Source organism: Juglans microcarpa x Juglans regia, chromosome 1D, assembly GCF_004785595.1.
Source record: "Juglans microcarpa x Juglans regia isolate MS1-56 chromosome 1D, Jm3101_v1.0, whole genome shotgun sequence".
Taxonomy (NCBI): domain Eukaryota; kingdom Viridiplantae; phylum Streptophyta; class Magnoliopsida; order Fagales; family Juglandaceae; genus Juglans; species Juglans microcarpa x Juglans regia.
In genome coordinates this window covers 35,138,461-35,149,390 of record NC_054594.1, presented here as the reverse complement: position 1 = coordinate 35,149,390, position 10,930 = coordinate 35,138,461, and positions in this window count along the sequence as shown.

Here is a 10,930-nt window from a genome sequence, read left to right as displayed (position 1 = left end):
TAATGCTCTTAACACTCATCAATATTCTCAATTTAAGAAAAGTTAGAGGTTTATTAGTGGTAGATAAAGCTGGCAAACCAACTTTGAGACGTAGATAATATTTTTAATCTGTCAATAATTGTGTGGGTTTAGCTCTTGAGAAATTATAGTTGCAGTTATTAGTGTGTAAGTATTGTATAATTATTTTTAAAAAAATAAATAAATACAGAACTAATATGAAAAGAAAATTAATTTTTTAATAATAGATTCTATTTTTTTAAAATAATTGTACGACACTTACGCAGTCCACGATTATTTGTAACATTATTTTTAACTCCAAAATTTATGAAATGATATATTCTTCTATAATAATAATAATAATAATAAATAAATAAATAAACTAAAGGGACAGTACTTTTTAGCAATAAATAATGATATACACATGATTACAATATATTATATAATAATATTATAAAATAAGAATATTTTTATAAAATAATGTTAATTTTATAAGATGTTTTATAAAAATATTATTCATTTAAAATATAATCATTTTAAAATATAATCGTAAAAAATGTTGTGAAAAAATGCTATGCTTAAATCATTTTCGTTCAACGATTGTCATCTGGTACAACTTCTAATAACAAAATCCAAACCGGCCATGAGTAATGACATTAAATTTGTGTATTGGTGGTGTCTACTCTACTAGTCTTATCAGTTTTTTTTTTTTTTGTCATGGATGGGTCCCATTACAATCAAGATCATCTTCATCAGCGCTGACATGGATGTAAACAAATACTTTGGACTTGGGGGCCGACCTACCATTTACATTGTCCATTGATCGAAACTTGAAGTGCTTCTATCTCTATTTTTTCTCTTATCATCATTGACCAACCATTTACAAAAATATTTATACAAAAAGCTAAAAGACCCCATCAATCGTAATAACCCAACATAGAGGGTTTTCTTTTGTTATTATCAATCTATTATCTTATCTTTCGAAAAACAAAATAAACCCCTATACGCTAGAATAATTTATTATTAAATCATGATAATCGATGAGATATAATATTTTGTCTTCATTTTTTTATTGTCCTATCTTTTAGTTTTAATTTTACTCGATTTATACGTGACGCTTTTAATTTTAGAAATAAATTTATAAATTGATATAATTTGATATAGTATATTAAATAATAAAATTATTTTTATTATAAAATAGATTTAATGCATCACTTTAAATTATATTAATTTTTTAATTTATTTTTATAAAATCTCTTTAAAATAACAAGTTCGTTGCTTCAAATAAATATATATATATATATATATATATCCACGTGTGCGGCGAAGATGCATTTGTGGCTTTGAAGGCATCGAGGCATAGATGCATTAAACACTGTCAACGTAATTGAAACGCCAACTCTCGTTTAAATAGAAAAATGAGATGAAATAATTTTAGATTAAAGTTAAAAATTGAATAGAATATTATTAAAATATTATTTTTTAATATTATTATTATTATAAGATTTAAAAATGTTAAATTATTTATTATATTTTGTGTATAAATTTGAAGTAATTGTAATAATGAGATGAGATAAAACCTTTTCTGTATTCAAACAGGACTTTAATGATCCTTTTGGTTGAGCAACATCCTGCTCGTGCGGAGGAGGGAAAAAAAGATTAACGATACTCACATAATATATTTTATAATAAGAAAATGTTTATCCCACCAAGAAATGTGACGAATGGTGGTTTTTATTAACTTAATGATTAATAAAGTATTTTTTAATAAATTTGTAAATTTCTTCTCTTTTTTATTAATATTTAAAGGGATTTAAAAAATACTTAAAAATATATATATAATAAAAATATATTTTTAAATTTTTCGGTAAAAATTCTCGAAACCACTTTTCTATGACCCCAAAAGTATATATTATAAAATAAGAATATTTTTTATAAGATATTTTTTTTTCTTATAAAATAAGAATATTTTTATAAAATAAGAATATTTTTATAAGTTATTTCCTTTCTTTTAAAATAAGAATATTTTTCTAAAATAATATTATTTTTTATAAGATATTTCCTTTCTTATAAAATAAGAATTTTTTATAAAATATTATTATTTTTATAAGATATTTTATAAAAATATTTTTTTAAATATTGTTGCATAAAGTGAAAAGTGAGGTTAACTTATCATTTTTAAAAAGAAAGGCAATTCCGCTGAAAGGGGTGCTACTACTGGGGATCTGTGCTTGAAAAGAAGTCCAATTCCACCGAGGGATGCGGTGTGAAAGATAAGCAATGAAGCCGGCTCCACTTTACGCTTTTTGACTTTTTGCCAATTTTAAAAGAAAAACTTTATTATTTTATATTTTTTTTAAAAAATCCATCCAGAAAATAAACCGGCGTTCAAAAAAGTGAATACGAATCGGGTCAGGATATTTTAAAATTAGTTCCTTTCGAAAAAAAATTCCGCATCCGATGACAGAAGACAATGAAGATATTTATTTATCCATCAAATCCAGTTATATAACAAATCTTTAGAAATTACTTTAAGATGTTTAGAAAAAATTTTCATCCCATCTTATTTTATTTTTTTAAAAATATTTTTAAATTAATTATTACAATTTCTTAAAGTTTTTAAATAAAAAAAATTTAATTTTTTCAAATCTCAAAATAAAAATTATATTCTAATAGTACTTTAATTTTATAATATTTCTTATTCAACCTTTTATATTTCATTTCCCAAAATCCAATAAATATTTAATTCAAATTATCTCATTACTACTTACAAATTATCTTACTAATATTCACAAAATTCACATCTCATCTAATTCTCGAAGCATCCCTTATTCTCTTGCCATCCAATTTCTTCCAAGTAAATATTTTAATTACACAAATATTTAATAAAAATAGTGCAAGCTTGAGATTGAAGTGAATACCACAACTTCTAACTTTAAAGCTTTTAGTTATAGAGTTTTAATAATAAGTTCTAGTTATTTATTATTTGGTAACTATATGTCTAAAACACTTTAAAATATGTTATATTTTTTTAGAAAAAATATATAAAAATAGTTTTTAAAGTAAAAATGACATAAAAAAATTAATTTGATTTTTTAAATATTATGACAATATTATTTTATAGAAACCAATTCGTATAATTAAATAACAATGAAAATAATCTAATAGGATTTTCTTTAAGTATAATAAAAAAAGAAATCCATGGCAAAGGGCAAAGCCAAATCTGTAATTATTTAAAACATGTATAGGCATTTTAGCCCTTTGACAGTCTTCTTTTAAATTCAAACTAAGTTTCGTATTATATGAAAAAACACGTTTGAATAAAAGCATCAACTAATATTTTTCATGAACTGTATTTTTTAACTTTTTTAAGATTAATAAATACTTTAATATGTAACATCCAAACAATTTAATTTTATCATTAAAGAGTTTTTGAGGCTATTAAACATTTTTTATGACTCCTAACACAACTCCAAACATACCCATAATTTATAAGTCGACGCAATTTTATATGATTACATTAGATCTATTTTACAATAAAAATAAATTTACAATCTAACATAAGTTATCAAATTACTCAATTTATAAATTTACTTTGTGTAAAATTCTTTTATGATTAAAGAATTTATAAAATTACTCAACTGCATTCTATGCTCATTAAAGAAATTCATGGGCCTAACTCATCTCATTAAATAGGTTATACAAGAGAAGACTATTCATTCCTTATAAATATGCTCAAGACCTTGTCCACAGACAATGTGAGATTATTTCTCAATACTCCCCTCACGTACATGCCAGCATTTTTCCTGATCCTTGTCACGAGCTAAGTAGTGTGGGCTCTCATTCGTCCTATGGTAGACTCTGATACCGTGAAGAGAAAAACAGAGCAACAGTGCACAATAGGTATTCCATGCAATGCCACTATGAATATTCGATTTTCACAGAGAATTTTTTTGTCTCATATTTTCTCATACCATGACCAAAGGTCTAATACAGTTTTAATAGGCATTTCTCAAGCCTATATTTCAGACACATGATAAAAAGGAAAATTACATTTTTGCACCCATTCAGTTACAAAGAATCATTTCAGAGCATTTTACAAATTGCTTTTGTTATGTATTGTGGTTGTGCCTTTATCAGAAGAATATTCTATTGAGGTAGCAGCGTTGCTTGCTTTATTTTCCCCCGCGATTCAAGCGGCACAAGAAAAATAGCGAGGCTTGAACGTAAAAGTGCAAGTCGAGTTGATGAAAGCGGCTTGGTAAGAATATGTACAAGTTGATCATGACTTGAGACAAATGATACATTGAGTGTTTTTGTAGCTACACGATCCCTCACAAAGTGATAGTCAAAATCTACATATTTAGTACGTAAATGTAAAACTGGATTCGCATAAAGATAAGTGGCCCCAAGATTGTCACACATTAAACTTGGTGGTTCAGTCATGAATATGCCTAATTCTTTTAAAACAGATTGAAACCATAAGAGCTCACATGCCGTATTGGCCACAGATTTATATTCGGCCTCAACGGAAGAACGAGCAATGATGGACTGCTTTTTAGAGCCCCAAAAAATCAAATGTGAACAAAAAAATATGCAAAAACCACCTATTGACTTTCTATCATCAGGGCAGCCAACTCAGTCAGCATCAAATAAAGCAATGAGTTTAAGTGAAGAAAGGGAGGAAAAACGTAATCCAAAGGAAGCTGTTGAACGAAGATACCGAAGTATTCGTTTAACAGCTTGCCATTGGGGAAGATGAGGACAATGCATAAACTGACATATTTTATTTACAGCAAAAGAAATGTTGGGTCTAGTGAATCCTAAATACTGAAGACGACCAACCACACTACGGTAAAGCTGGGGGTCCTCAAAGGAGGACCCATCCAGAACTGTAAGTTTAGTCGTGGTAGCCATAGGAGTAGACATAGGCTTCGAGTTATGCATATTAGTTTGCAATAACAATTATGAAATATAGCGGGACTAAGACATGAAAAGACTAAAGGAGGACCGAGACACTTGAATGCCAAGAAAATAGTGTAGCATACCAAGGTTTTTTTACTGGAAATGTAGTGCGAAGAGCATAAATAAAATTTGTGATTAGTGTTGCTTCAAAGGCATTAATTAACTATAATGTCGTCTACATAAACTAACACATAAACACAGGCAGAATTAGAAGTAAAGATAAATAATGAGGAATCAGAAACAAATGCATGCAAGCCAAGGGAGATCAATTTAGAGCTTAGTTTTGAAAACCAAGCTTAAGGAGCTTGTTTAAGCCCTTAAATGGATTTTCTAAGTTTGCAAACATAGTGGGGAAAGTTAGATTTACAAACCCAAGTGGTTGTTGCATAAAGACTTCCTCCTCCAAATCGCTATGAAGAAAAACGTTCTGAACATCAAGCTGATGCAGCAACCATTGACGAGAAACTGCAAAAGAAATTAACAAACGAATGGTGACGGGTTTTATGACTGGACTAAAGGTCTCAGAGTAGTCAAGACCCACTTGCTGATGGAACCCTTTAGCAACAAGACGAGCTTTTCATCACTCATGGGTGCCATCAGAGAGCCTTTTGGTCTTGAGTACTCATTTTGAGCCAAGAACATTCTGACTGGGTGAGGAGGAACGAGAATCCAGGTGTGGTTGTGAATAAGAGCCTTGAATTCACTGGCCATGGCAGTATGCCAGACAAGGAATTTTGAGGCTTCTGTGTAGGATGAGAGTTCTTCAGGGATGCCATGAGCTTCAATAAGAAGAGACGTGGGTTTGGGAAAGGACCATGGAACGGTGCCATCTGAGCGGATGAGAGGCCGAGTATTATGATTTTTGGACTGAGTAAGCATATGATCAGTGGATGAGGAAGGATTATAAGCTATGGCATCTATGAGAGACAACGAAGTAGAGAGTGTAACGAGCAGTGGAGAGGATTGTATTGGTACAGGGTGAGCATTTGATTGTAGGGAAGAAGACTTTGTAAGAGAGGAGGGAACGTTAGGGCTCGGGTGGGAAGGAGACAACGTTGACATATTAGGGTTAGGTGATGAAGGGTGAATAGGCCGTCGGATAAGGGCTAGAGATGGGAATGACGATTATGGATTGAGTGTATTAGGTTGAGAAGTGTTTATTGTAATGGGTTGGGAAGTGTTTAGTGTAACGGGTTGGGAAGATGGAATAGACTCAAGTGAGATAGAATGAAGAAGTCCCGGGGTAGACGGAGTGCAAGCCATGGGTAAGGATGAAGACCGAGGAGGTGATAGGTTATCACTAAATGGAAAACGTGTCTCATAAAAAATTACATCACGGGAAATGTAAATTTTACCAAATGGATTGTGAAGACAACTATAACCTTTGTGATCAGGAGTATATCCTAGGAAAACACAGAGTTGAGAATGCATATCCATTTTGTGACGATTAAAAGGCCATAAATTAGGCTAGCAAACTGAGCCAAAAATACGAATGAAGGAATAATCAGGAGGTAATTTGAACAAAGCTTGAAATGGAAAGGAGTTTTGTAAAATTGGAGTGGGCATTCTATTAATAAGAAAAATAGCGGTTTGAAAAGCATCAATCTAATATTTTGTTGGAATTGAGGACTGAGCCATGAGAGACAGTCATGTTTCAACAATATGGCGATGACGCTGTTCAATATTACCATTTTGAGCATGAGAATATGGACAAGTAATACGATGGATAATGCGGCAAAATTCACCCCCCTTAATTTGTTTGAATGGCAAGTACTTTGGAAGAGAAATTATTATGCACATATTTTAAGAATGCTAAAAAAATAGATGAGGCATCAAATTTGGCACGTAATAGAAAAAACCAAATATACTTGCTAAAACCATCAACAATAAATAGATACAATCCCAAAAATCAATAGAGGACAGCATAGACGCTGATTTCCACACATCTAAAAATAAAAATTGAAAAGGAGAATGGGATCGAGATGAGGATGAGGGATGAGGAAGATCATGAGATTTGGCTTGGAGGCAGGTGGACAAGTTTGTATATCGGTTTTAGTAGTGGGAAGATTAAATTGCCTAATGGTAAGTGAGGTAGTCCACGAAGAAGGATGGATTAAATGGGAATGCCATATTTGTGGAGTAGTTCGGACGCTAATGTGAGCGTATGGGGAAGAAGAGGTGGAAGTCATAGCTGCGGCATCAAATGCAAGAACGTACAGACCGTCCTTAATGCTTCCCAGAAGAAGTATCGCCTGAGTGCACAAAATCCTTCACAAGAAAATCAGAGGAATTAAATTCAAAGAAAGCGGAATTATCTATACAAAATTGACGAACAGAAAGTAAATTGCGAGAAATTAATGGAACATGAAATAAATGATGGAGAAGAAATTTGCCAGAAGGGGTTTGAAGAATGCCAATGCCAAATTTTTGAATGGGAATAGATGAAGCATCTCTAATGCTGACATGATCAGTGCCTCGATAAGGAGAGGATTCCAGATTTAAGTTTGCAAAGTCATCAATAAAATGATTTGTAGTTGTTGTGGCAGGGAACGGAACCAACTATTTGGATTTACTGGACTATTGGGGAAAGCCGTGTAATTAGCAGAGGAAGAAGAAGGGGAAGGGCTCTGGTAGGAGTGATCAAAACGGTGATAACAAGCTAAGGCCATGTGACCAAGTTTAAGACAGAGTTGACGTGCAGCGTGTTTTGAGGAAGTAGAAGTAAAAACATTACTGAGAGTAGACTGAGTTGGGCGACCTCCACCCCGACCTTTTCGAAAGCCATGACTACTGCCTCGGTTAGGTGGGGAGGCCTAAGAAGGTGGACGAATCGAAGTAGCATGAGTAGAAGTAGAAGAGCCAGAAAAAATCGACTGGGTTTGATGGCTGAGGTGGGACTCGTGGTTAAGTAAGTAGCTATATATTTGGGAAGAGTACATGGGTTCGGGCCGAGTGGTAATGGAGGTTATGAGTGATTTGTAATTTGACCCAAGACTGGCAAGGAGGTAGATATTAAATTTGGAGGGTGAAAGATGATGGTTGGCGTCGTTAAGGGAAGTCGATAGGGTTGTGGCTTTATGGAAGTATTCTGTTATTGTCTCTGAGCCTTTCTTGAGAGTAGCATGGAAGTATTGTGTTTGCATGGTATGAGCTTGTGTTTGAGCAGAGAAGAGTCCTTGAAGTGTTGTCCAGACCTCTTGAGAGGTGGAGCAATTCAGAACTTGAGCAAGGACATTATCGATGAGAGAGGAGTTTATTGCAGAAATGAGAAGTTGGTCTTGGAGAACCCACTTATCATACTCGGGATTGGGTTGTTTATGAATGGTGGGAGAAGGTTTAGGGCAAGTGCCATCGACAAAATCGTAGAGTTGGTTGCCTTTGAGGAAATTGGGGATTTGAGCCTTCCAAAAGTGGTAGTTATGGGAGGTAAGCTTGATGGTGATAAGGTGGGCTGCGGAAGAGGTGATGGTGGGATTCAGGGTGGGAATTTTGTTTTGGGCCATGAGAATAGAGTTGATGCTTTCTTTAGTTGCGACATTAGAATTAAAATTGTATTGATGAAAGATTCTGCTTCCAAAAATATGGCACATCAATAAAACTTAATCCATGAATGAACCCACCTTTCTCCACTCATATTTTGAAAAATTAATTTGTTAAATTACAAACTATTTAACTTTTTTTTTTTCTCGGCATTCAAACTATTTAACTGATAAAATATTAAGAAAAAAATATTCTTAGCAATATATTCCATCCTTGATTTGCACACATCCTATCCTCTTAGTTCTAATACATATGGGCAGTGCTAAGCCACCGAGAGTGGGTCCTGACACTGCCCACCGATAAGGTTATTTCTCTCTTCTTCTTTTATTTCGTATATTTTTTTAATCATTTTAGATATTTTTTTAAAACAAATTGCAATATCATTTAAAAATAGTTTCTTAATTGCTAAGTTAAAAAAAACCAATCGGTCTCTGTAGAGATTTTATAGGCGACTTTAGCATTATCCAATACATATTCCATCATTGATTTACAGTTATTGTATCGAATTATGGTTTTTTTTTTAAGTATTTGTATTTTTTTTTAACTTTTAATATTGTGATTTTTATTTTTTAGTCGACAATTGAGAAAAGATTGACCAGCGAATAGCGCGTGGTCTCACGTGCTGCCTAGACTCACACATGTGATCCGCACTCAGCCGTGTAATAAAAATTGTTTAATTTGTTTTCACAATTTTTTTAATTCATTTCATCTAATTATTATAAATTTATTAAATTTTTATATAAAATAAATAAATAATTAAATTTTTATAAATCAAAAAATAAGAATAATATTAAAAAATATTTTATTTATTTATTTATTTTAATTTTAATTAATCTTATTTTATCTTCATCTTAAAAAATAAATAAGGCTTCAATTACCACACATGGCACCAAAAAATCCAACGAGATGAAAGATTTGACTGACTTTACCCGTATCCTTTCGGCACGTGGCTCCCAAGTGTGGATGCAACCCTTGAGGTCGTTTACTGATAATTTAGAACTCTCTGACGGCAGGGTTGGGGAGAGATAAAATACAAAAATTTTATTTTATAATTATATATTTTTTAAATTTTTATATAAAATAAAATAAATAATTTAATTTTTTAAAATTTTAATTTAACTTTTTTAAATTTTAAAATAATAATATTAAAATATAATATTTTAAATTTTTAAACAAAACATAAAATTTTCATCTCATTTCAAACCTCCCAAACTTCCCGAATATATCTCACTTGTTTAACTCTTGTATTTTATATATATAATATGCTTGTGTTGATTGGAGCATGTTTAGATAATGATATGATATAATAATGTAAATAATAATAAAATAATTTGTAAAAAATAATAAACTGATTTTGATTAAGATGCTTTATTGAATCTTGATAAATAAGATAGAAAAGTTTGAATAAAAATATTAGAAAGTTAAAAACTTATTTAAATATAATTTTTTATATCATCTCTCATTCAAAAAATTCTCATAATTTCTGTTGAAACATTACTGAAATATAAAAATTTTTAAATTTTAAATTTTTAACTTTATCTAATCATTATTTATTTATTATAACTTTCTTAAACTTTCAAACAAAACACATAAAATATTATAATTATTTTAAATTTTAAAATAAAAATTATATTAAAAAATTATATTCTAATAATTTTTTTATTTAATTTTTTTTTCTTATTTCCTAAAACTTAATAAAATATCTTAATTCAAATTATTTTATTAATATTGATAAAATTCTCTTCGTATCTCATTATCCAAACATATTTTAGACTATTTTATATAGCATCTGTAGATATTTTCAAGAGATTATGCATTATTGTAGTTGAGATCTTATTAATCAGATTGAAGTCTTATAGGCGACTATGCACATGAGTGTAAATGTGTTTTTTTTTTTTAAATATTTTTTAAAAATCCACAATTGTTACAAAAATTAAAAAATATATAAATTTATTAATAATCATTTTCAGTAGAGGTGGATCAGGTAGTACTGGTGTACAGGCGAGGTCCAAATCGGGTTTCTATTTGGGTAGAAGTTGGACAAAATAATGTAGAGAGGGGGCAAGGGCCCCACCAGGTCCCACTGACATACGCAGACACAGTCCTCAGCACAGACTTTAATCGGTCAGGTCTGGTAACTGCCATCATTCACCATTCTTCACTGTTCGTCATCATTCTCAAAGGGCCCCAACCGGACACCTTTCCCCTTTCCCCCCCCCCCCCCCCCCCCCAAACTTCCAAACGGGTCCCTCTCCCATTTAACATGTTTCGGGGTGTTTCCGTAAAATACACCGGTAGATGGAATCATAAATTCAGAGTTAATTAATAAATTACGAAGAAAAATACGATATATCAAATGATGAGATGATGACAACAATTTCTTTTAGCGTGGTCCCCCACCCAACCAACCCGTATAAGAAGTGGTCCG